The following is a 23,191-nucleotide window of genomic DNA, read 5'->3' on the forward strand; positions in this document are numbered from 1 at the left end:
AGAATATACAGTGAAAAGCATGCCTCTCCCTACTCCCCGGGAGGCATCACTGTCAGCGATTTCTTGTGCATACTTATCTGAAGCATTCTGAGTTCAAAGGGCAGGCAAGCGTTTGCAGAGGTCATCAAGGGTATTTTCCTCTGTCGCATCAGTATTCTCTACAGAGGTCATCCTGGTAACCAGGCTTCAAAACCCGCAACAATATTCCAAAGGAATATCTCCTCCTTTCAACGTGCATGGTGGATGTATCCTGAGGCAGGGTCAAAACCACCCACTGAGACCACCCCAAACAAAGAGGCAGAGCTGCCGTGCTGCCAGAGGAACAGACTCAGGAAGGCCACGGCTGAATCTGGACCAGTCTCAGAGTCAGGGGACCGAGGCCTCATCTGATCTCTGCCATGGATGGCCTGTAAGCAAGTTACTTAACCTTTCTGCGAAGTCCCTTCCTTGTCTAACAGGGTAAGATTATAATTAAGAGGATGGCTCAAGGCCAGGTGCGGTGGCTCATGCCTGTAATCCCAGTACTTTGGGAGGCCGAGCTGGGTGGATCACAAGGTCAGAAGATCGAGACCATCCTGGCTAACACAGTGAAACCCCTTCTCTACTTAAAAAATACAAAAAATTAGCTGGGCGTGGTGGCAGGCGCCTGTAGTCCCAGCTACTCAGGAGGCTGAGGCAGGAGAATGGTGTGAACCTGGTAGACGGAGCTTGGAGTGAGCCGAGATCGCGCGCCACTGCAGTCCAGCCTGGGCGACACAGCAAGACTCTGTCTCAAAAAAAAAAAAAAAAAAAAAAAAAAGGATGGCTCAAAACAATTTCTCTTAAGCTTTAATGTGCATGTGAGTGACCCAGGCGATCTCGTTACAATGCAGATACAGATTCAGCAGATCTGGGGTGGGGCCCAAGATTCTGCATTTTCAACATGCTCCAAAGACTCAAGAAGTGGCCCTCAACTGCTGGTCTGGGACCTGTTCCCAAGACTAAGCACCTGGTAATGTTTATTTCAGAGCTGAGCAGCTCCCTCTGGAGAACCCTGGCATTCAATTTCCTAAGATTTTTATTTGGCCTCTGGTGCCTGGTGATGGTGCTGCTGCCAGACCCTGTGCTGAATGCTCTGAATATATGGTTCCTCTCTTAATCCTCCCAGCTACTTAGTGAAGTAGGTGTTGTGATTATCCCCATTTCACAGATGAGAAAACTAAGGCTTAGAGAGGTGAACGTGCTCAAGATCACACAGCTGGTAAGAGGCAGAGCAGGCCTTCCCACAGACCATCTGATTCTAGACGTCTCGTGTTAACACTAAACCAAAGAGCGAGTGGCATTCTCCATTTCAGCCTTGAAAGTGAACACCGCAGGAAGTGCTGTACTATGGGGCCTCCTCTGGTGTCTGCGTGGGAGGCGGACACTGCTGTCCATCAGCCCACAGTGTCTCCTCCAAAGATATGCATCTCAGCTTGCAAATCTTCTATCTCAAATTTTTGTGAAAACTCTTCAAGGATTCTGACCACAGCTCTATCAGTTATGGGGCAGGAAGTCTTCTTCCACAAGCCGCTCTCTCCCCATATGAGAGGGTTCCTTGACTGTGAACAGCACTTAGATTGTGTCAGAGGAAGGCCATGGGCTTTAACAGGCCACATCCATTTTCATTTACCTTCTGAAAGAAGATTAAGGAGAAAATTCAATTTTGCCTAATGCCTCCCCCAAATGGCTAATTTATATGCTAATTAGCAAGATAGCGATCGATGAAACTGGTAATCAATATGATATCCAAGGCAATGGTAATGAAATTCATTCTGAGATGCACTGGCAGTGGAAATGAAGCAATTATGCAGAATAAATGGGGCATCTCGGGGAATAAGGGCCCCAGATTGCACTTGACTGCATTATTTCCCCTTTTACCCCTCCCCTCACCCTTCTGCACCCCATTAAAATCAACTGTCCATTCAGATCCTTTGAGGTACCACATGCCAGCTTCTCACTCTCCAAATACCTGGTCCTGCATTAGCCCTGTGGATCTGTGGCCCACCATGGGGAAACGGAGCTACAGAAAACAACAGGCTCTGAGAAGACTAGGGATACAAACCCTGGAGGAGAAGCAGGGGCTAAATAGGGGCTCTTAAGCCATAGACTGAGTGGTGAATTCATCCTTTACTGTCACACCTACTGAGGTTGGTTTAAGGTTTTTTAATTCTAAAGCATTATAGATACCATATTGCCCAAAATTTCCACAACTGTCCTAATTTCAAATATTTTGTCCCACGAGGCCATATGTTAAATGATGTGTCCTACATAAGTCCAGTGAGAAGTAGGCCATAGAGTTTCTGTATGATTTAGCCTAGTACTAGGAAGTCTTGTTTCAATCTGGACATTTATTCCAGTGTTTCAGATACTTTGAAGGAGAGGGGAGAGGTGTGATTGCAATTATCTCTGGAGATTTAGGGGCGCCGTAGTATCCATTTCACACTTTTCAACTAAGATCATCGAAATTTGTCTTTTACCCCGATGTCTGCTCATTGGAATCACTGGTAATTTGTCCCCGAGTTTTCTTATGAAAAGTTCTGAACATACCAAAAAGTCGAAATAAGTATACAGTGAATGTCACATGTATCCTATCCCGATTCTACAATTAACATTTTACCATACTTGCCTTATCACATATCTGTCCAACTGTCCATCCCCCTATCCATCATCACTTCATCTTTTCTTAATGCATTTCACAATAAATTGCAGGCATCAGGATACTTCAGTCCTAAACACTTCAGTATGTATATCATTAACTAGAGTTCAATATTTATTTATTTATTTATTTTTCTCTTAAGGTAAAATGTATATACAACAAAATGCACAAATTTGAAGAACGCTATTCTGTAAATTTTGATAGAGGCATACATTGATGTAGTACAAATCCCTATCAACATCACCCCAGAAATTCCCTCTTCCCCCTTCCCTGCCATTCCCCACCCCTTACCCCACAGAGGCAACCACTGCTCTGATTTTTTTCTATCATAGATTAACTTTATTCTGAGAACTCCATATAAGTAGAACCATATAGTATGTACCCTTGTATAAGGCTTCTTTTATTCAGCATAGTATTTTTAAATTCATCCATGTTGTTGCACATATTAATATTTTATTTCTGTTTATTGATGAATAGCATTCCATTGTGTGGATATACCACAGATTTGGGGGCCATTATGAATAAAGCTGCTATGAACGTATTTGTACAAGACTTTTTATGAACATATGTTTTCATTTTGCTTGCGTGAATTCCTAAGGATGGAATTTCTGGGTTATAGGGTAGATTAATGTTTAGTTTTCTAAGAAATTGCCAGACTGATTTCCAAAGTGGTTGTGCTATTCCTGGAAAGTGGTTTAAAAATGCTGTTTCAGCTGGGCATGATGGCTCATGCCTATAATCCCAACACTTTGGGAGGCCAAGGCAGAAAAACCACTTGAATCCAGTAGTTCAAGACCAGCCTGGTCAGGAAAGCAAAATACCATCTCTACAAAAAAATTTAAAAATTAGCCAGGTGCAGTGGTGTGTGCCTGTACTTCGGAGGCTGAGGCAGGAGAATCACTTGAGCCTAGGAGTTCCAGGCTGCAGTGAGCCATAATTATACCACAGTTGTACCACTGTATTCCAGCCTGGGTGACAGAGTGAGACCTTGTCTCAAAAAAATAATAATAAAATAAAAACATTGCCTCTCTGCTCCCCCTACCAAAAGATTCTTAGTTAATTACTTGATCAGGAGTGGGGCCCAGGCACTGGTGTTTCCGACATGCACTGCTGTGGTTCTGATTTGCAGCTAGAGGAGAGAGTCACTGAAGGTTTAACATTTAACCCTAGTTTAAAGACCTTTTGGTGCCTATGATAAGTGCAAAACGTTGACTTGACTTTTTTTTGTTTTTTTTTTTTTTTACTTTGAAAACTGGCTTTCTGTTGCTGTTCCCGTTTTTCCTTTACTGTTTTTTTTTTTTTTTTCTTTTGCTGCTATAAAGACTTGTTGATGTTTTTGGATTATTTGGACATCAGAGTCCACATGAGTCAAAAGATCTGCTTTTTAATCCCAGTTTTGCCACTTTGTAACTGTATAAGTTTGAGCAAGTTACTCATCAGTGTCCTTTTCTGTAAAATGTGGTTTCTATTAGGTATTCCAAGGCTATGAGGATAAAAGCACCTGACTCAAAAATTTTCTGAAATTTACTATAGGACAGGAGTGGCAATAGAGTTATCAATTGCCCTCCCCAATCCCCAGGATACGTGAGATTCCTTAACTCTGCCTTTCTGAACGAAGGCAGATTGACGGTTCTTTTCTTTGGTTTCATAATATGGCTCTGGATGTGAGGCCGTGAATGTCAGAGGTTGGAGAGCTGTTACCACTTCCTGTAACGATTAGAGTATAATTACCTCTTGTCTTACAAGTATGTAAAACTCCAAATCAGTAGGCTAGGGATTTTGAATTGGTTTTCCATTCCTGATGGTGACATGGGCTGATCCATCTCTTCATTGTCCCCATGTAACCCACAACACATCTTTGCAAGACTGCTAGGTAGAGTTGGTATTAAGAGAACAGTGAAGAGCTGTGCAGCAGCTGAGGTCATAGTTTATTCTTGCCTTCATTGGCTCTGGATTACTGAGCATCGAGTCAATAACAACAATGACAGTAAAAGCAACCTACCTTCCGAAGCCTGGCCTGCTCACTCTGAGGAGACAGGCTCGGAGACTGTCTTCTCAGTCCACTTCATATGGTTCTGGTCCACACAGACTGCACTGGTCCCTGAGCACAGAAAGTTGGTGTGTGTGGCTCCTGACAAGATTTACATCAAATACTCAGAACTTGTTGGGAAAAAAAAAAAAAAAGGTCTTATAAGTGATGTGGCTTCTCTCATTGTTTTGTTCAACCATTTAAATGAGGATTTTCCAGGCAGCACCAGGAAGAATGCACTTGAGGCCAGCATGGGCGTGCAGATGAGGCTTCTAAATCAGGGTAGAAGTGCCAGGCTTTAGCTCATTTCTAAACAGGAAGGCTGAGGATTCTCCTTCACACCCTCCCAGACAACTACTGAGCATGCAGCATGCATTATTTGCCTTCCTAGGAAGGTAGGGTTTTCAGAGTATTCGAGGTTGCTCTGGGCGCCAGTTATCAGTGATAACTAACAAAGATCCAGGGAGAATGATGGCTGCTAAGGAGCTTCTTTTCAAGTTTATGGCCTCCCTGAGTGTCTGTCTGTGGAACTCTCATGCTTTTGTAAGGGGGTACAGGATAGAGGGGACAAGGGAAGAGATCAGATGGCCTGCTATCTGAAGCATGTGCCTGGCTTCAATAATCCCCTTTTGGGTTGGTTTATTCTGTAATGTGTCCCCTGAGAAGACAGACTAAGCAGCCTGGGTTACCCTGCAATTTCTCCAAACTATTTGCATGAAATACTGCAGGCAAAAAGCCCAGCCTCTGATTGGCTGTTGCTAGGTAACAACATAATCATCAGGAAATTAGGCTGTCCTTTTTTTTTTTTCCCCCAACACGGAGTATGTGTGTGATTGCAGTGTTGTGCAGGAAGAGAGAGGGAGTGGAACAAAGACAGATAAATGGGATGATCTTGAAGGCGGGGACACCACAGCCACAAACCTGCATCCCACGGTAGGACAATCTGCTTTGGGTTGGGCTCTTTACTCAGTCAAACCAATATTGGTACATTTTCTTTTTTATAACAATGGCAAAGCTAGGAGGGCCCTGCAGACAGCAGGAACAGGAGCTATAATAGAAGCAACTTTTAGATTTGAAGTGCTTTTTAGAAGCAAGAGGTAATATTTAATATGTGGGAATGACTCTAGTGAAGTGAATAAATGAGTGTGTCTGGAGAATGTATATAGGCAGGTAAGAATCCATTAGTATGGCCGTAGAGCACCTGCAAGGAACAGAACATGAGAATGCGCATGTGAATGAGGCGTGACAGAAAAAACAAGCATGCTTTAGGATAGGAAAGGAAGCCCATAAACTGAAGTTTAGAACTGTGTCTCTTATGACTCCGCCAGTGTTTAGCATGTGGTCCTCATGTTAGAACCTCATAGACTAGACAGGTGGATGAAGAGGCAGCAGTCTAAAGAGAGCATTTGTGTATGTGCATGTGTGTGTGTGTGTGTGCACGCATGTGTGCACACAGCTGAAGCACCTAGTTCATTTTCAAGATTGTGTCCTGAATAACAGTGTGCAGAGCCCTGACAAGTACACGCCACACCTGGATGCTTCCACTGGGCAATGAATATCCATGAGACCCTGAGCACTTTCCTTTCCCTCTGTGCTAGCCCCAGGTGGCTTTCTCGCCTCTAACCTCCCTTATCTTGCCTTCCTTTTGAGTACCCTAGCAATGACCCTGCCCTTACACTAGAGCCTCAGTTGCAATACAGCATACTTCATTGGCTTGCTACAACCCCAGCCAAGTTAATTGCCTTTTGCCATTCATTGTCTGCCAGATTAACGACTCCTTGTGTGTCTGGTTACCCATCGCCTCCTCTGAGATTCCTCTGTGTACTCTCTCTGGCTTGTCTTTCCCTTCTTCTGTCTCCTCAGCTCAACCTCTTTGAGCATCACATCTGAATTTTTGGAAGCTATTTAATTTAAATGATAGGAGCATTGCCTTTTTTTTTTTTTTTTTTCCGATCAAAGGGAATACTATTAGGCATGATGCAGAGGGGACCATTTTGTAGGAGTGGTAAAAAATATGCAAATGTATCAGAAGCAAGACAGAGTATGTGCCAATAACCAAGAATCAGAAGAAAAGATCTTTCCAAGCATGCAGTCCCCTACAGCGATTTGCTGTCTCCAATGGGTGAGCCTAACAAGGCTCAAAGCTCCTGCCCTGAAGGAAAAAAGTCATCATTAACGTACAGTGGCTCAAATCCCTTTTCTGAGTACATGTTCTAAATGGAATGAACTTGATGCCCTGCAAAGCCTTTAGGACTTGAAGTGCAGATCATCTTCCTCTTCTGTCTCCAGTGGTGACTTTCATTACCTTTTAGTTCTCAAACATTAAAATAGAGAACAGTCTGTCTTTCACTTCTGCTTCCCCACCATTCTCCAAGACAGTGGTTCTCAAAGTGTGGTCCCGGTACCAGCAGCCTCAGAAGTCAGGGGATGGGTGGGGCCCAGCAATCTGTTTTAACAAACCCTCCAGGTGATTTTGATATATGTTCAAGTCTGAGAACCACTGTGGACCTGAAAATTTGCATTTTTAGTAAGATCTCACTCTGAAAATCTCTGCTCTAAGAATAGAAAAGATGGGACAATGTGTGATGAGCATGATCTCATTCCACTTAGAAAGCCCCCTCCCTGTTTCCAAAGTCCCAATCAAACCCGTCTTTAAAGATCCACCCCACATGAAACTTTAGCTGATGCAAGTGAAAGTTATCACTTGACAGCTGACTGCATTTCAGGAGTGCACAAACTAAGGGCCAAATCCAGGCCACAGCGTGTTTATGTAAGGCCCTCAAACTAAGAATAGTATTTGCATTTGTTTAATGGTTGAAGGGGGTGAGGAACTGAAGAAGAATATGCAGCAGAGACCATATGTGGTCCACCAGGCCTAACCTAGATACTCTACAAGGCCTAACTAGATACTTTACAGAGAAAAAAAAATGCTGACTCCTGTTATATTTATTTATGTACTTTTCTTATGTTTCCTCTTAAACTGTTAACTTCTTAAAAACAGAGTCAATATCTGAGTCATGTTTGTATTGCATTCAGTCCCAAACATATAGTAATTGTTCAGTAAATATGGGAAGGGGCGGATGGTGGTGGTTGGACAGCTGACAAGTGTTGTGGGAATCCAAAAGAGATGGACTTTTATATTTGACCACTTTGTGGCTGTCCTATCCTTAAAATAAGAACAATGTTTTTCTCCACCTTAAGTAGATGATGGGTATCCAGAAGTTCATACTAATGGAATTTACTCCAGTAACTAAAATGGTGAAAAGTAGTTGGGAGCTGCCCTGCAGCTTGAAAAACAAGATTAGTATTGAAAAAGTCCATAAATGGATAAATTAAAAATAAGCAAAAAGCTTAAAATTTCAGGTGGATTTCTGATGTCCAGTAAAAAGTGTTCATGTAATTATATACTACCATGGTTAAAAGAGCCTCTAGTGGTGATGCTGCACGAATTCCACCTGCCCCGTGGTTGCCCAGCCTCTGCTTCAACACCTCCACCGACTAGGAACTTGCTTCCTCACAGCCAGCCCCACTCTACTTTTTAAACAGCTCCAGTTGTTAGGAAGCACTTTTTTTCTATTCAGTTGAAATCTATCTTCTTATAATTTCCACCCTGTAGTCCTAGTTCTGCATACTTTGATTTCAAAATTAGCCACCTACATTTTATAAATATGATAAAAGAAGTAGGGTAGAGTTATGCTTGACTGGAAAGAATGGGAGGTTGAGGGGAGCCTATTTGGATAAGGGAAAATTTAGATAGCTTTCCCCTGCAAATAGGGAACAGGTTAGAAATACAAGAAGCTAAAAGCCAAGATGTATGTTAACAGAGGAAAGGCAAACTTATGAGTATAAAATGGAATAGAACATTCCAAATATGGCAGGAAACAAAAGATCGGTGGTCACAGTAGATCACAGGCTGACCACAGATGTGCATGCTATGTTTCTGCTTGAAATGAATGTTAATAGCAATTAAAGGCTATTATTTGGGGCAAATGAGAGTAAGGAGGCCCCAGAGCTAGGCCCAGGGGACTCTGGAATTGCTTTGTGATTCCAGAGCTATGAAACAGCTGCCAGGACAAGTTGCCAGGGCAGAAGCAAGCAGGAGGAAGTGTCCTGGGAAGGGCTGAACCCTCTAAGTGGTGGCTAGGCCAAAGCAACGAGGCCTTCAAAAGGAAACTCTCCCAAAGAAGATGGAGGAAAGGAGTGGAGAAAGAAAGCTAGGAGTTCAAGTTATACTTCTGTTTATAATGTAATGTAGGCTTCAGATTAATCCAAACAGCCTGAGAACTGATGAAGCATTTCATGAACAATATCCCCAGGAATAATGTGTATTGAACGTTCACTACTCTGGATTTCTAAAATGCTTTTACTGCACAGAGCTTGGAGTTGCGTGGGGGATTGAATCTAGTAATAGCAATCACCAGCTAGCTTCTAGTCTCTCTCGCTCCCCCCACACCCTGCCACACACCCACTGCATGCACAACCCGTGGCTTACGTCTGTCCTGGTTGTCACTTCTTCCAGCTTCATCTGTAGAAGAGGGTTTATTTATTTATTAACAAGAACATTTCTTGGACTTGAGAGGACCTGGGCTTTTGGGAGCCTGGTGGAAAGTTTATGCCCAAGCCAGGACTAAGAGTGTAGTCAAAAATTGTAAGGGATTAAAAGCCCATGTTTGAGAATCTTCCCTTCTCCACATTCAAGGCACTCCCACATTACAACCTGGACATGAGCTCCAGATTCAGACTCTGTTGGTTTATGCCACTTCATAGTTTTATGATCTTAGAAAAGTTACTTTACCTCTCAGAACCTGTTGCCTCATGTAGTCACTGCTCTAAAGCAATGCTGGAAGGATTAATCAGGCAGAGGAGAGTTGATCATGATTGAATGATGCCCATCCGTGCTGCACATGGTGCTAGGTGCTTTCTTTCTATGTATCTTTTAGGTGCTTGCATTTTCTTATTTAGTTTTCCCAATACCTCTTCATAATTGCTGTCATTGGGCCGGGCGCACTGGCTCATGCCTGTAATCCCAGCACTTTGGGAGGCTGAGGCGGGTGGATCACCTGAGGTCAGGAGCCCGAGACCAGCCTGGCCAACGTGGTGAAACTCTGTCTCTATTAAAAAGGCAAAAAATTAGCTGGGCATGGTGGCGCATGCCTGTAATCCCAGCTACTTGTGAGGCTGAGGCAGGAGAATCGCTTGAACCCAGGAGGCGGAGGTTGCAGTGAGCCAAGATCACACCATTGCACTCTAACCCGGACAGCAAGAGCAAAACTCCATCTCAAAAAAATAATAATAATAAAATAAAATTGCTGTCATCAGCACTGTTTCACAGATGAGGAAACCAAGGCCTGTAGAGGTTAAGTAACCTGTCTCAGGTCTTCTAGCTGAGGCAGAGACAGGAATCGAGACAGTTTTCTCCAACTATGAAGTTCCTCCTCTTTCTTATAAATTATGATGCCTCCCTGAGCCTATGCCCAGCATGTGGTGGGCATTCAGGAAAGGTGGGCATTCTCTATCCCCTCTCTCCTGTGGGACAGTTGTTTTTGTTTTGTATTACTTTTCAATTAAATAATTGCAAATGATTTTGTAAACATTGCTAACAGGACCAGCCTTATGTGTAGATAATATATGTTGAAATACTTATGAACAGGAAAGGCCTACAAATGTTAGACATGCCCCAATTATTACTCAGAGTGTGATTTCGGGGATACCAGGCAGGGCCCGAGAGAGTTCTAGTTGACACGTTTGCCTTAGACTGACGCTGCAGCGGGAGATGACTCTTGTGAGACAGGCTAGTAAACGGAAGGCTATGGGAGCCAACTGAACTTCGTAAGATCTGACTGGACCACAGAGGCCTGGACTGGAATAAGCATGAGTAATTCTGCCTCTTGTGCATGGACTTTGAAACCTTTGTTTCCAATCCTACACCTGCCATTTGCTAGCTCTGGGGCTCCGATAAGTTACAGGGCCTCTATGAACCTCAATTGTCTTGTGAGAAAAATGAGGAAGTAATCTCTGTACCAGAGAGTGGTTGTGAGGAATAAATGAGATCATGTCCCTGAGTGAGCAATAAATGGCAAGAATTATTATCACTTACCAGTGGCTGGCCTAAGAACACTGGCCTCCTAATGGATAAAAGACCATCTACATACCTAATTAAGGCCCTTGTGATGGGAGACACCCCATCTATGCCTGGCAGTCTCTCTTCAGAATATATCAAAGTGCTTAAAGCCCCATTCCCTTCGTCTCCTTATAGGGGATGTAAAGGGAAACTCCAAGGGAGGCAGGCTGTATCCTTGGAAGAAGCTCTAGGGGGAGCATGCTCAGATCTTCACATGAAAACAGGGCACCCAGTACAGTCACTGCTTCTCTAGGGCACTCTCAACGCTAGTGTTCATGAAAGTCAGCAAAATCCTTGACCCCAGTGTCACAATTAAGTGGTACCTCTAGGGCCACTGGTAGGGCTAAGATACGGCCCAATTTCAGGGGTGGAAGAAGAGAAAAAGGTCAGTAAAAAATTTCTAGGTAAGTGTTTAGGCCCTTGAACTTTATTCTGAAAGCCTGAGAATTAGCCATTTCCCATGATCCCTGTGTTGGCCTAGTCATACTTGTCAGGACGTAGCAGTGGCAGAATGGCCAGCGTACTACGGTTTCACCATCACGTCAGTTCAAGGCTGAGCAGGAGCAGCAGAAAGTGGCCAGCTCTAGAAATAGCAGCCGTGTGTATGTGTATGTGCACATGCGCGTGTGTGCTGCGTGTGCTGTGTGTGTGCTTTGTATGTGTGCAGGGTGTGTGTGTGCACACTGTGTGTGATGTGTGTGTACACTGCTGTGTGCTTTGTGTATGTGCTATGTGCACTTTGTGTGTGTGTGCACTGTGTGTGTGCACTGTATGCTGTGTGCGTGCTATGTGCACCATGTGTGCCTGTTGTATGTGTGCTGTGTGCTTTTAATATGTACACTTTGAGTGTCTGTGCTGTGTGTGTGTGCTCCGTGGGGAGATTTAGTGTGGAGAGATTTTGTTTTTAAGATGAGTTCTCACTATGTTGCCCTGGCTGTCGTGAACTCCTGTGCTCAAACAGTCTTCCCATCTCAGTTTGGATAGCAGGGATTACAGGTGTGCATCACCACACCCAGCTTGGAGAGATTTTTGTAGAGGTCTTTTTTTTTTTTTTTGAGAAAGAGTCCCACTCTGTCACCCAGGCTGGAGTACAATGGCACAGTCTCGGCTTACTGCAACCTCCGCCTCCTGGGTTCAAGCGATTTTCCTGCGTCAGCCTCATGAGTAGCTGCGATGATTACAGGTGCCTGCTACCACAGCTGGCTAATTTTTGTATTTTTAGTAGAGACGGGGTTTCACTATGTTGGCCAGGCTGGTCTTGAACTCCTGACCTCATGATCCGCCCGCCTTGGCCTCCCAAAATGCTGAGATTACAAGCGTGAGCCACCACACCTGGCCAGGGGTCTTTTTTTTTATAGCAGTCTTTTTTGTGGCCTTGGCTACTGAGATTTCTATGTACAAATCCCCAAAATGCATACCATTATGAAGGCTAAACAAGGAAGAGCTGACTGAGATTATAGCATAAAAAAAATTTACTCTGGGCCCGGAGCAGTGGCTCACGCCTGTAATCCCAGCACTTTGGGAGGCCGAGGCAGGCGGATCACCTGAGGCCAGGAGTTCAAAACCAGCCTGGCCAACATAGCGAAACGCCGTCTCTACTAAAAGTACAAAAATTAGCTGGATGTGGTGGTGCAGGCCTGTAATCCCAGCTACTCAGGAGGCTGAGGCAGGAGAATTGCATGAACCTGGAAGACAGGTTGCAGTGAGCCGAGATCATGCCACTGCACTCCAGCCTGGGCGACACAACGAGACTCTGTCTCAAAAAAAAAAAAAAAAAAAAATTTACTCTGTTACTAGATGCAAGAAAGTAACTAGAACTGAGAACACTGTGCTGACTATAACTGGCTTGGAGAGTGATCTTATTACAGGTCTCTATTGCCCACAGGGCCTGAGACTAGTAGGGCTCAAAATATAACCCGAGACTAGCTGGTCTCAAAATCTAACTGAGTTTATTGAAGGAAATTATAGTATCTTTTTTCTCTGAGGGAAAAAATGTCACCTTCTATCCTACTTTAATATATTCTCTTTGTAATCCATGCTTAAGCTGTGCTGGATGTTTTAAATGCATTGTTTTACCTATTATTTAAAACCAATGAAGTCTGCACTCTTGTCCATTTTACAGAAGAGGCAAATGAGGCGCAGAGAGGTTAAGTAACTTGGCCAGGGTTGCATTCCTGTATGTAAACCCTGCCCTGGCAATGTTTGCTCATTTTTATGGAGTAGAACGTCTCTCTCCTTTTCTAAACCCTCTCTCACGATACTTTGCGTTTGTGATTTTTATTTCTGAAATGCTTTCTCCTATCTATGTTGTTTAATTTTCCAGAAGCTCTGGGAGGTCGGGGTGAGGTATTACCATCTCCACATAATGCTGCTGCCTAGCTCCCACCTAGTCAACGTATGGCTGGGTCTAGTCCCGGCCTTCCGGCCAGGACCATCTACATCTGCTCTTTGCAGTGACCACAGTCCCATACCCATTGCTCCAACACCCCACTCATCTTTCATTTTCCCCTCCCACTCCATTCCCAAATCAAAATTTACCTGTCCTGGGCCCTATTGAGAATAGCCATCTGGACACACAAATTTGAGTAAAGGTGCTAATTGGCTACTAATAGTTTCAAAGGTCCCTTCTCAGATAACATGGTATTTCCACAGCATGCTTCAGTATCTTAACCTCAGGTTCCTCATCAGGAGGTGAAGAGCTTCCCAAAGAGCTTCAAGCTTTATTCATTCCTCATTTAATAAAATCTTACTGTTGCTGGCTCAGCACCATGTTAGGCATTAGGAATCTAAAACTAATGGAATCACTGCCTAGTGAATAAAATCAGCTGTCCTGCCATGCTATTAAAGTTCAGCAGAAGGCACCAAATCCAGGCTGGGGTACAAAAAGGAAGTCCCTAGGAGGAGCAGACGTTACAGCTGAACTGCAAAGGGTAAATGCGCTCCGGCCAGGGAGATGGGGAGTGAGGGGCCTGGGGAGTGGCCCAGGCAGAGGGAAAGGTCTGGGCAAGGGATGAGACAGCATGTGACTAATTCTGGAATCGGCTGTGTGGGCCACGTGGTAGGCAATGAAGCTAGAGAGAAACAGGAAGATCCCTAAACTGAGTGCTGCCAAGATTGTCTTCTTTCCATGCGGAGGTATTTTGAGGCTTCAGCAGGGAAGAAACTATGTTTGGTAACTCTTCCCATCTCAAATTCTAGTCCCTTTTAGCAGGGACTTCATTATGACCATCTTAGGGCATCAATGGTGACTGCCCCTTTTAAATCTCATATTCAAATTGCCCCTTAAAGCAGTGGCTCTCATACTTCATAGGCATCAGAATCTCCCAGAAGGCTGTGAGAACACAGGCTGCTGAGCCCCACTCCCAGAATTTCTGATTCCATAGGTCTGAAGTGGCGCCTGAAAATTTGCATTTTTGGAGAGTTGCCAAGGGACCACATTTTTGAGAAGCCTTGCCTTAGAGCATGCAAAGCCGTTATATTAACTGTTTTTAATGCCTTTGCACCCTTTTTTTTACCATTAGTTTCAGTTGACCTTTTTAGGCTGGTCAGGTTGAGTATTAGGCAGCATAATAGTTCCCTAAGGCCGCCTTAACAAATTACCACAAACTAGGTGGCTTAAAACAACACAAATGTATCGTGTTACCGTTCTGGAGGCTGGAAGTATGAAATCCAGGTGTTGGCAGGGCCATGCTCCCCCTGAAGTCCTTTCTCGCCTCTTCCTAGCTTCTGGTGACTGCAGGTGTTGTTTGGCTGGTGGCAGCATAGCTCCTTTCTCTGCCTCCATCTTCACATGGCTGGCTTCTCCCCGTGTGTGCCTGTGTCTTCACATGGCATTCGTTTATAAGGACACGACTTGTATTTGATTAGGGGCCCATAGAAGACACACAATGTATTTTGCCCTGCCTTACAGCAGTGAGTACAGAGCTGCCCGAGTCTAGATGAACTCATCCATCCCCTGTCCCCAAGCACTCAGCATCTGCACAATGTGGCTTTCACTGTACATCCCTCCCAAAGGACAGCAAATCCTTCTTTTTCCTCCTCATATTCTTCAGCCAACCAGCACCAGCTTGTAATAGAAATCCTTAATATAACCTGCCTTTTATAAATTAGGAAGAAAACAGTAAGGTTTCAAAAAGAGTTTATTCATTTAAATTTATAGTGTTTTGCTTCACAATGAAATCATTCTATTTGGATTGCTAGGACTATATGACCAGCTTCAATTCATCATCCTTCACTTCTATTTTCGTTGGCCTTCATTTACTAACTTAGGTTTCTAGAGACACTAAAGGTGGCAACATGCAGAGGACAGGGATGAGGGAGGGACCTTTTGAGACAGTTTGAGCTGCATCCATTTGGACTGCTCCCAGTGAGTCAGTGCTTCAGACTGGAACAAATCAGGACACTTACATTCATGCAGCAGCTGGGAGGTGCACGGAGGCCTTCCCCAGGCCCCCTAAGTCTAGGGAGTCTGAATCTTCTGTTGTTACTGCCTTATGCCTCTGGCGGAGAGGCAACCAGAGAGGAGAAGCAGAGCCACAGCAAAGGAATACATTCACCCATCTCTTCAGACTCTCCGTACCAAGCCACCACATGATAATACCAGCAGCCACGATAGGACTGACTAGACTTCTCATTTCCTGCCCAGCTCTGATACCATTAGGAAAAACCTCACCCTGCCTTACCCCAGGGCTTTAGGCTAGATTTGGAGAGTGGTTTTCAGTATCCTTCCCCTCTGCTTTCCCGGAACCTCTGTCACAGCTGTAATCCACAGCAAATGGATTTCCCTGACACTGGGGACAAAGGCCTAGTGTTTCGTAGACTTGGCGGCTCCTGGGAGGACAGAACCATCAGCGTTTCTCCAGCTGCTGGTCTCAGGCCCTGTGGGCAGCAGAGACCTGTAATAAGATCACTATCCAAGCCAGTTATAGTCTGCACATCATTCAAAGTGGCCCCTTGCGGTTAGGAGCGGAGAAGTGACTGAAATAGGAATCATAGCCCTTCAGAGCGGGGACTTACACAAAACCACACAGTGAGTGGGAACCCAGAGAAAAACAGACTTCTAGCTCTGGATGTTAGCCATTAATGAGATTTGGCTGTGATTTATAATGGGAGTCCACAGGGATGGGTGGCCTTGGGGAAGAAATAAGGAACTAGTTAGAAGGAAGAGAAGGGAAGAATAAGAGTAGGAATTCAAAGGAAATTGAAAAGGGGTGGGTAGAATGCTGAAAGCCTAGATACTGTGAAAGTTTAAGGATTCAGATTTTCTAATGTAGGTCACCAGAGGGAAGGATGTAAGGAGAGTCCACAGATGCCTCAGTAGCCCTCACTGAGACTCGAAAATGCCTCCACTACTCCCCAGCAACCAGAACTTTGAGCAGAAGGAAGGTGGGAGGGGGAAGATATGAAAGCTCTGGTTCAAAAGGGGAACTGTAGGAAAAAAAAGTTTTAAAGCTGTTATATGGGTCCACACTTCCTAATTGTGTTTCCTTCCAACTCAAGTTCCCTTCAACTAGGAGAGCAATAATAAAGTGACATATGGCAGGACCCTAGCTTCTGCTTTCTCTGCAGGGCAAGCTTCACCTCTCTCATTGATAAGTTGCTACCACCATGCGGGCAGGAGGTTTCCTGAGGTGCCTTCCATGGCACTGGATGAGAATCAGGGGAGCCATATCACCCCAAGTCACTTACCTCCCCCACACTGGGTCTCCATTCTTGCAAGGGGAAAACAAGGGAAATGATGGTAATGTTTGATTTCTCACACTGGTTGATGGGTACACATGCATATTACCCTTTATATATACATTACATACAGATAATATTTTGTAAGTATAAATGGACATTAATTAACAATTAGGGAATTACATTCAGAGGTCTCAGTTTGTTTTCAACTGAAAATCAAGTATGCTTTGACATGGACTTTGCCCAGTGTGGTTGAAATAATGGCTCAACCTGTAATCCCAGCACTTTGGGAGGCTGAGATGGGCGGATCACGAGGTCAGGAGATTGAGACCATCCTGGCTAACACGGTGAAACCCCGTCTCTACTAAAAATACAAAAAACTAGCCGGGCGAGGTGGCGGCGCCTGTAGTCCCAGCTACTGGGGAGGCTGAGGCAGGAGAATGGCGTGAACCCGGGAGGCGGAGCTTGCAGTGAGCTGAGATCTGGCCACTGCACTCCAGCCCAGGCAAAAGAGCGAGACTCCGTCTCAAAAAAAAAAAAAAGAAATAATGGCTCAAGGTGAAGTTGCAGAGAGTATCACCGGAAGCACTCTGATTTTGGAGTCAGACCTGGTTTTGAATCCCAGTTCTGTAATTACCTTACATAAATTGCTTAGATATATTTCTCATTGACAAAATTGGGATAATCATACCCACACCATAAGGGAAGTCGTAGCATCTGTGATAGTGCCCACAGTAGTGCTTACAAGTAGTCAGTGCTCAATAAATAATCACTATTATTAGTATAGACACCATTGATGGAAGGTACTGAAGTGAAATCACAGCTGGTTGATGTTTTAAACTAGTTGGTGAGAAATTTGTGGACGAGGTAGAGATTAAGCTTTCAGATGAGGAGTGGGATGGAATATGGTGCATTTCAAGCAATTTTATTCAACAAACATCTATGGAATGAAGCACAAGGTATTATGGGAAAATATGACATAATCCCACCCCCAAGTGAATCACTTTCTTATAAGGCTACGTTGTAAGTGCTAGGAGAGAGGCAGGCACAGAGTGCTCTGGGAGCAGCCATCCAGCTGGATGACTTAAGTGAAGACATTGGAACCTAATTTGAAGGAAGCAAGAGGAGAAGGGTTGAGGGGGTTGCATTCAGTGCATATTTCACAAGAGAGACTCAAGAGTTTTGAAGATCTAAGGAGCTGGTTACGTGAAAAATTGAAGGAAGGCATTTCAAGGGAGGGGAATAGTGTGAGTGAAACCACAGCAGTAAAAACCACAGAGGTAGGAAGTAGCAAGGCACCCAAATTCCAAACGACCTGGCCACCTTGGTCATAGTGCTGAGACCAGAGACAGTGGAATTGTGGAAAATGAGGCCAGGAAGGCAAAATGGGTCAGATAATGGAGGGTTTCACATACTACATGGAGCAGCTTGGGGGCTGGGGGCACTGGGCGGGCCCGAGAATGGGTAATTCAATACATGATCCAGGGACAAATGGATATTCACATACCAAACATGGAATAACATATGACCCAGAGATTTCACTGCTAGGTTACACCCAACAGAATAGAAGCAGGGACTCAAACAATCTGTGGCATATAACCCTTATATTGCCATGTTCATTCCATTGCAATATTATTCACAGTAGCCAAAAGGTGGAAACCACCCAAGCGTTCATCAGCAGATGAACAAACACAATGTGGTGTGTATGTAGGTATCCAATGGAATACTATTCAGCTATCAAAGGGAAAGAAATTCTCATACATGCTACAACATGAATGAACTTTGAAAACATTATGTTAAGTGAAACAAGTCAGACACAAAAGGACAAATATTGTCTGTTTCCACTTGAATGAGCTATCTAGAACAGGCAAATTCATAGAGAATGAAAGTAGATTAGGCTGGGCGCAGTGGCTCAAGCCTGTAATCCCAGCACTTTGGGAGGCCAAGATGGGCGGATCACGAGGTCAGGAGATCGAGACCATCCTGGCTAACACGGTGAAACCCCGTCTCTACTAAAAAATATAAAAATCTAGCCGGGCGAGGTGGCGGGTGCCTGTAGTCCCAGCTACTCAGGAGGCTGAGGCAGGAGAATGGTGTGAACCCGGGAGGCGGAGCTTGCAGTGAGCTGAGATCCAGCCACTGCACTCCAGCCTGGGCGACAGAGCGAGACTCCGTCTCCAAAAAAAAAAAAAGAAAGTAGATTAGAGGTTAGGGGATAGGCAGGGGACAAGGGGCACTGAGTGAGGAGTTATTGCTTAATGGTTATAGAGTTTCTGTTTTGGGTAATGAGAAAGTTCTAGGAATAGATGGTAGTGATGATTGCACAACAGTGTGAGTGTAGTTAATGGTACTGAATTGCACACTTAAAATCTAGTCATATTCTGACCTTTCTTCCTTTATCCTTTACATGAGTATTTGAGAGAGAGAGCAGTCAAGAGAGTGAGAGAGCACACTCAAAAGACAGCCACAGCTATCAAAAGCATAAGCTAGAACAGAGGGGCAAGCTGGGGACAGAGAGCAACACAAGCATGCACTATCCAGGGAGTAAGAGAGAGTGTGTGTGTGAATTAAAGAGACAGACCTGCTGATCAAGCCTGGGATGGCAGATGCTCAGAGAGGGGGAGACCACAAGCGACAGGAGAGAGAGCTGGAGCACGTGCAGCAAGGATGCAGGCACTTGGGAGAGCCACAGGGAGCCAGAGGCAGAGGGAGACTGGTCAAGGGCAAGCAACCCGGGAGGCAGCAAGAAGGTCAAGAGTAGGGGAGACAGCTCATTAGAGGGAAATAGAACTACCAGTCTGGATCAATCACGGGGGGGCAAGAGGGCAAGAGTGGGAGCAAGAGTGAGGGGAGGACGTGCTTGTATTCAAGAGAGCGAAGGCATAGTGAGGGAGGGTGAGCACACTGAGGATGGGCCCACCCAATGAGCAGCTCTGAGAAATCAGTGGTGAAAGGGAGCGTGGCCACAGGTGTGAGAGAGGGCAGGGACCAGGGGCAGGGAAAGAGCGGAAAACCAGGGACTGGGGAATCCAAAACTACTGTCACAGAAAAGACACGTGTGGTGGGGGGTGATAGCGAGGGGAAGGGGGAATGGTGGGGGGGTGGGCGGGGGGGATGGTGGTGGGGGTGGGGAATGGTGGGGGGGCAGGGGGGTTGGGGGAGTGGTGAGGGGGGGCAGTGGCGGGGGAGGTGGGTGGGAAGGCAAAGCCTAGAACTGGAGAGAGAAGAAAGGAATGGCATGCTTGCCCGCAGGAGGAGGAGACAGGCGACAAGAGTGTGAGAAGTGTACTGTGCCCATGTGCCCAGGTTGCTGCAGTAAGTCTCTCTCCCCTGCATGGGGAGCAGTGGCTGTCCTGGCCTGTACAGTTTTTCTGTAAAGGAATGCTATGCTCCCTCAATAATTTTGTCTTATTTCTTAACAAGATTTGAGTGTACACTCTCCACAGTGTCTGCCCTAGCTGCTGCAAAAGGAAAAAAGAAATAGAAATTATAACCCTCAAACTGAGCAGTATTGGGGAGATAGCAACAGGATATTAATGATGACTTTGGCTCTTTGTGCTAATCATGCTCTTACTAATTTGAAAAATTATGTTTTTTCCCCGCTTAAATGGGTATACTCTACAAGCAGAGGACTGAATGTCTGTGATAGGATGATAAATAAATATTATTTTTCCATTTAGGAAGGAACGGATAGAAGGAACAGACTCTACACAGCTTCTGTTCTAGCTCATGCTTTTGATAGCTGTGGCTGTCTTTCAAGCGCACTTTCTCACTCTTGATTGCTCTCAATCACGTAAAGGATAGAGGAGGGAAGGTCAGAATATGACTAGATTTTAAGTATGCAATTCAGTATGATTAACTACACTCACAGAAATAGAACTGAGACTTGATCATCCAGGATGTAGATTATTCTACCCTCTTAATTTGCTGTGGTTGCTGCCCTATTTTCCCATTTTATTTTTTATATTTATAAGTACTCCAGTTGAGATTTTCTAGTGTGGAATGAAAAGCAAGAAATGAAACCCAATTCTGGCCAACATTTGGGAAAAGGGAGGTGAGACTTTGAACTAAGAGAAGATGTTGGGATTCTATGGGGTAGTCTGTGTTTGAATGGAACTCTCATTTACTGATTTGTTGCTTGATGATCCTTATAATTTCAATTGCACCTCATCTTTACAATTAGTTTTTCAGTTTCTGTGAGATCAGGAATTATACCTTCTACCACTTTTTACACAGCCTAATTTTCCCTCCCTAGAACATAAGATAAAGTGGATTTTGACAGCGCCAAGGCATAGGAAGTGCTTGTTGACTTTGCCGCTTCATTGATTCCTGCATCATCATCATTATCATAAGCATCCTTAGCAAGTCAGCAGCCATAATAAGGCCCAGCACTTAGTGCAGCTCAGGACAAAGGGAATTAATTTATGGACAAGCACCTTGCCCTATGGCAGTAAAAGCAGACATATGAACATAAGGAAAAATCACTGCTTGAAGAGTAAGGTCAAGAGTGCAGCTTGCAGGCTGCTACACTGCCTTGGAAATCATAAGCAGCTTGCTGCCTGCCACCTGAGAGGGCCTGGGGTTTCCAGACTCCCAACATTCCTGTCTTTTAGCCTTTACCCACACTTTTTTCAGCCCACAATGAAATTTCCCCAGTCTGAAGAAGGCAGCCTGAGAAATGATAACCCTGAAACTGAGCAGTATTGGGGAGATAACAGCAGGATAGTAATGATTACTTTGGCTCTTTGCACTAATCATGCTCTCATTAGTGTGAAAAACTGTATTTTCTTCACCTATTAAATCGGTATACTCTATAAGCAGATGATTGAATGTGATGGGATGACAAACACATATTATTTTTCCATGTAGGAAGGAATGGGTAGAAGGAACAGCCTCCACACAGAAATGAGGATGTTTAAGAAGAGCATGGAAAAAGAAAAAAGGAGGAACTTAAACTCAGATCTGGGTGTGCCTCTCCCACCACCCTTCCCTTCTTTCCCAACCCCTCTCCACTGCCAAGCACACAGCCTCAAGGGAAGGTGCAATTTCCAGTTCTGTATTCAGACCATAGGATGGGCCCTGAAGGAATTTCTGGCCCTCCTTACTGACTGGCATAGGAGGTTCCAGAAGGCTCTGCCAGTTCTGTCTCAGGAGAGGCCTGATCTATTGGATCCAGGCAGTGTGAACCAGGCCACAAGAGCCAGTGCTTACAGAGCACGCAGGATATGCTTGGCATTCTGCTGAGCACCCTACATCATCACTTTTCTTTATGTTCACCACAGCCCATATCCTATCACATCTAATTGATTAAGAAACAGGTCAGACAGGTGTGACATGCCAGGATTTCCTAGCTAGAAAGTGGCAGAGCCAGGACAAAGCCAAGTCTTTCTGATTCCACAACCTGAGATTTTAACCAAATTGGTCAGTATGGTACCCTCCTGAGCGTTAGATCCAGAGGGCACTCAGTAAGTGCATACCTAATAAAGATGGAGACCTCAAACACACTTGAGCTCTTCTGGCTTTGCAAACTAAACTAAATAAACACCTCAGTTTATTGGACTGCCTTCTGATGTACCTCTTTCTCTTATTCTATTCTCTATAGATTTCTTTTTTTTTTTTTTTTTTTTTAGGACGAAGTCTCACTCTGTCACCAGGCTGGAGTGCAGTGGTGCAATCTCAGCTCACTGCAACCTCCGCCTCCCAGGTTCAAGTGATTCTCCTACCTCAGTCTCCCAAGTAGCTGGAACTACAGGCGCATGCCACCACGCCCAACTAATTTTTGTATTTTTTGTAGAGATGGGGTTTCACCATGTTGGCCAGGATGGTCTTGATCTCTTGACCTCGTGATCTGCCCACCTTAGCCTCCCAAAGTGCTGGGATTACAGGTGTGAGCCACCACACCCAGCCTTCTCTGTAGATTTTTATTTTATTTTATTTTATTTTATTTTTGAGACGGAGTCTCGCTCTGTCACCCAGGCTGGAGTGCAGTGGCCGGATCTCAGCTCACTGCAAGCTCCGCCTCCCGGGTTTATGCCATTCTCTCGCCTCAGCCTCCTGAGTAGCTGGGACTACAGGCGCCCGCCACATCGCCCGGCTAATTTTTTGTATTTTTTTAGTAGAGACGGGGTTTCACCATGTTAGCCAGGATGGTCTCGATCTCCTGACCTCGTGATCCACCCGTCTCGGCCTCCCAAAGTGCTGGGATTACAGGCTTGAGCCACCAGGCCCGGCCTCTGTAGATTTTTAATCCTACTGCTTTCACTAGGTGGCTGTATAAATATGGACAAATAATAAATTCTCCGATGTTCAGTGTCCCCACCCCAAAAATGAAAAGGCTGATAGGGTGAGAGGTGATCCCTGAGATCACTGCTAGGGAGAACGTTATAGGAAGTCTGTCTCCTAGTTTTGCCTCCTCCAGCAGAATGAACAGGTCACAGACTTTAGAATCAGCCAGACCTGATTTCAAATGTCAGTCAGTGAACCGAGTCTGCCCTGTGTCCTTCTGAGGGCACGTGTGTCTAAAGACCTCAGTTCCCAAGTGGCCGGGCACGGTGGCTCATGCCTATAATCCCGGCACTTTGGAAGGTCAAGGCAGGCAGATCACTTGAGATCAGGAGTTCAAGACCAGCCTGGCCAACATGGCAAAACCCTGTCTCTACTAAAAATACAAAAATTAGCTGGGCAT

At 44.9% G+C, this 23,191-nt stretch overlaps 1 protein-coding gene across 5 annotated transcripts in view; it reads left to right on the plus strand.

Annotated features, from left to right (window-relative positions):
• Window positions 1–23,191, plus strand: part of PHC2 (polyhomeotic homolog 2) — a 114,249-nt gene that overhangs the window by 37,496 nt on the left and 53,562 nt on the right. For 2 of the 5 annotated variants that reach the window (XM_033227200.1, XM_033227201.1), the window contains exon 1: window positions 5,507–5,639. The exons of the other annotated variants lie outside the window; for them this stretch is intronic. The gene's annotated coding sequence lies outside the window, so the exon portion shown is untranslated. Of the gene's footprint in view, window positions 1–5,506; window positions 5,640–23,191 lie in introns of those variants that run through there. 5 annotated transcript variants of the gene reach the window in all.

Source organism: Trachypithecus francoisi, unplaced genomic scaffold (genome assembly GCF_009764315.1).
Source record: "Trachypithecus francoisi isolate TF-2019V2 unplaced genomic scaffold, Tfra_2.0 Lachesis_group12, whole genome shotgun sequence".
Taxonomy (NCBI): domain Eukaryota; kingdom Metazoa; phylum Chordata; class Mammalia; order Primates; family Cercopithecidae; genus Trachypithecus; species Trachypithecus francoisi.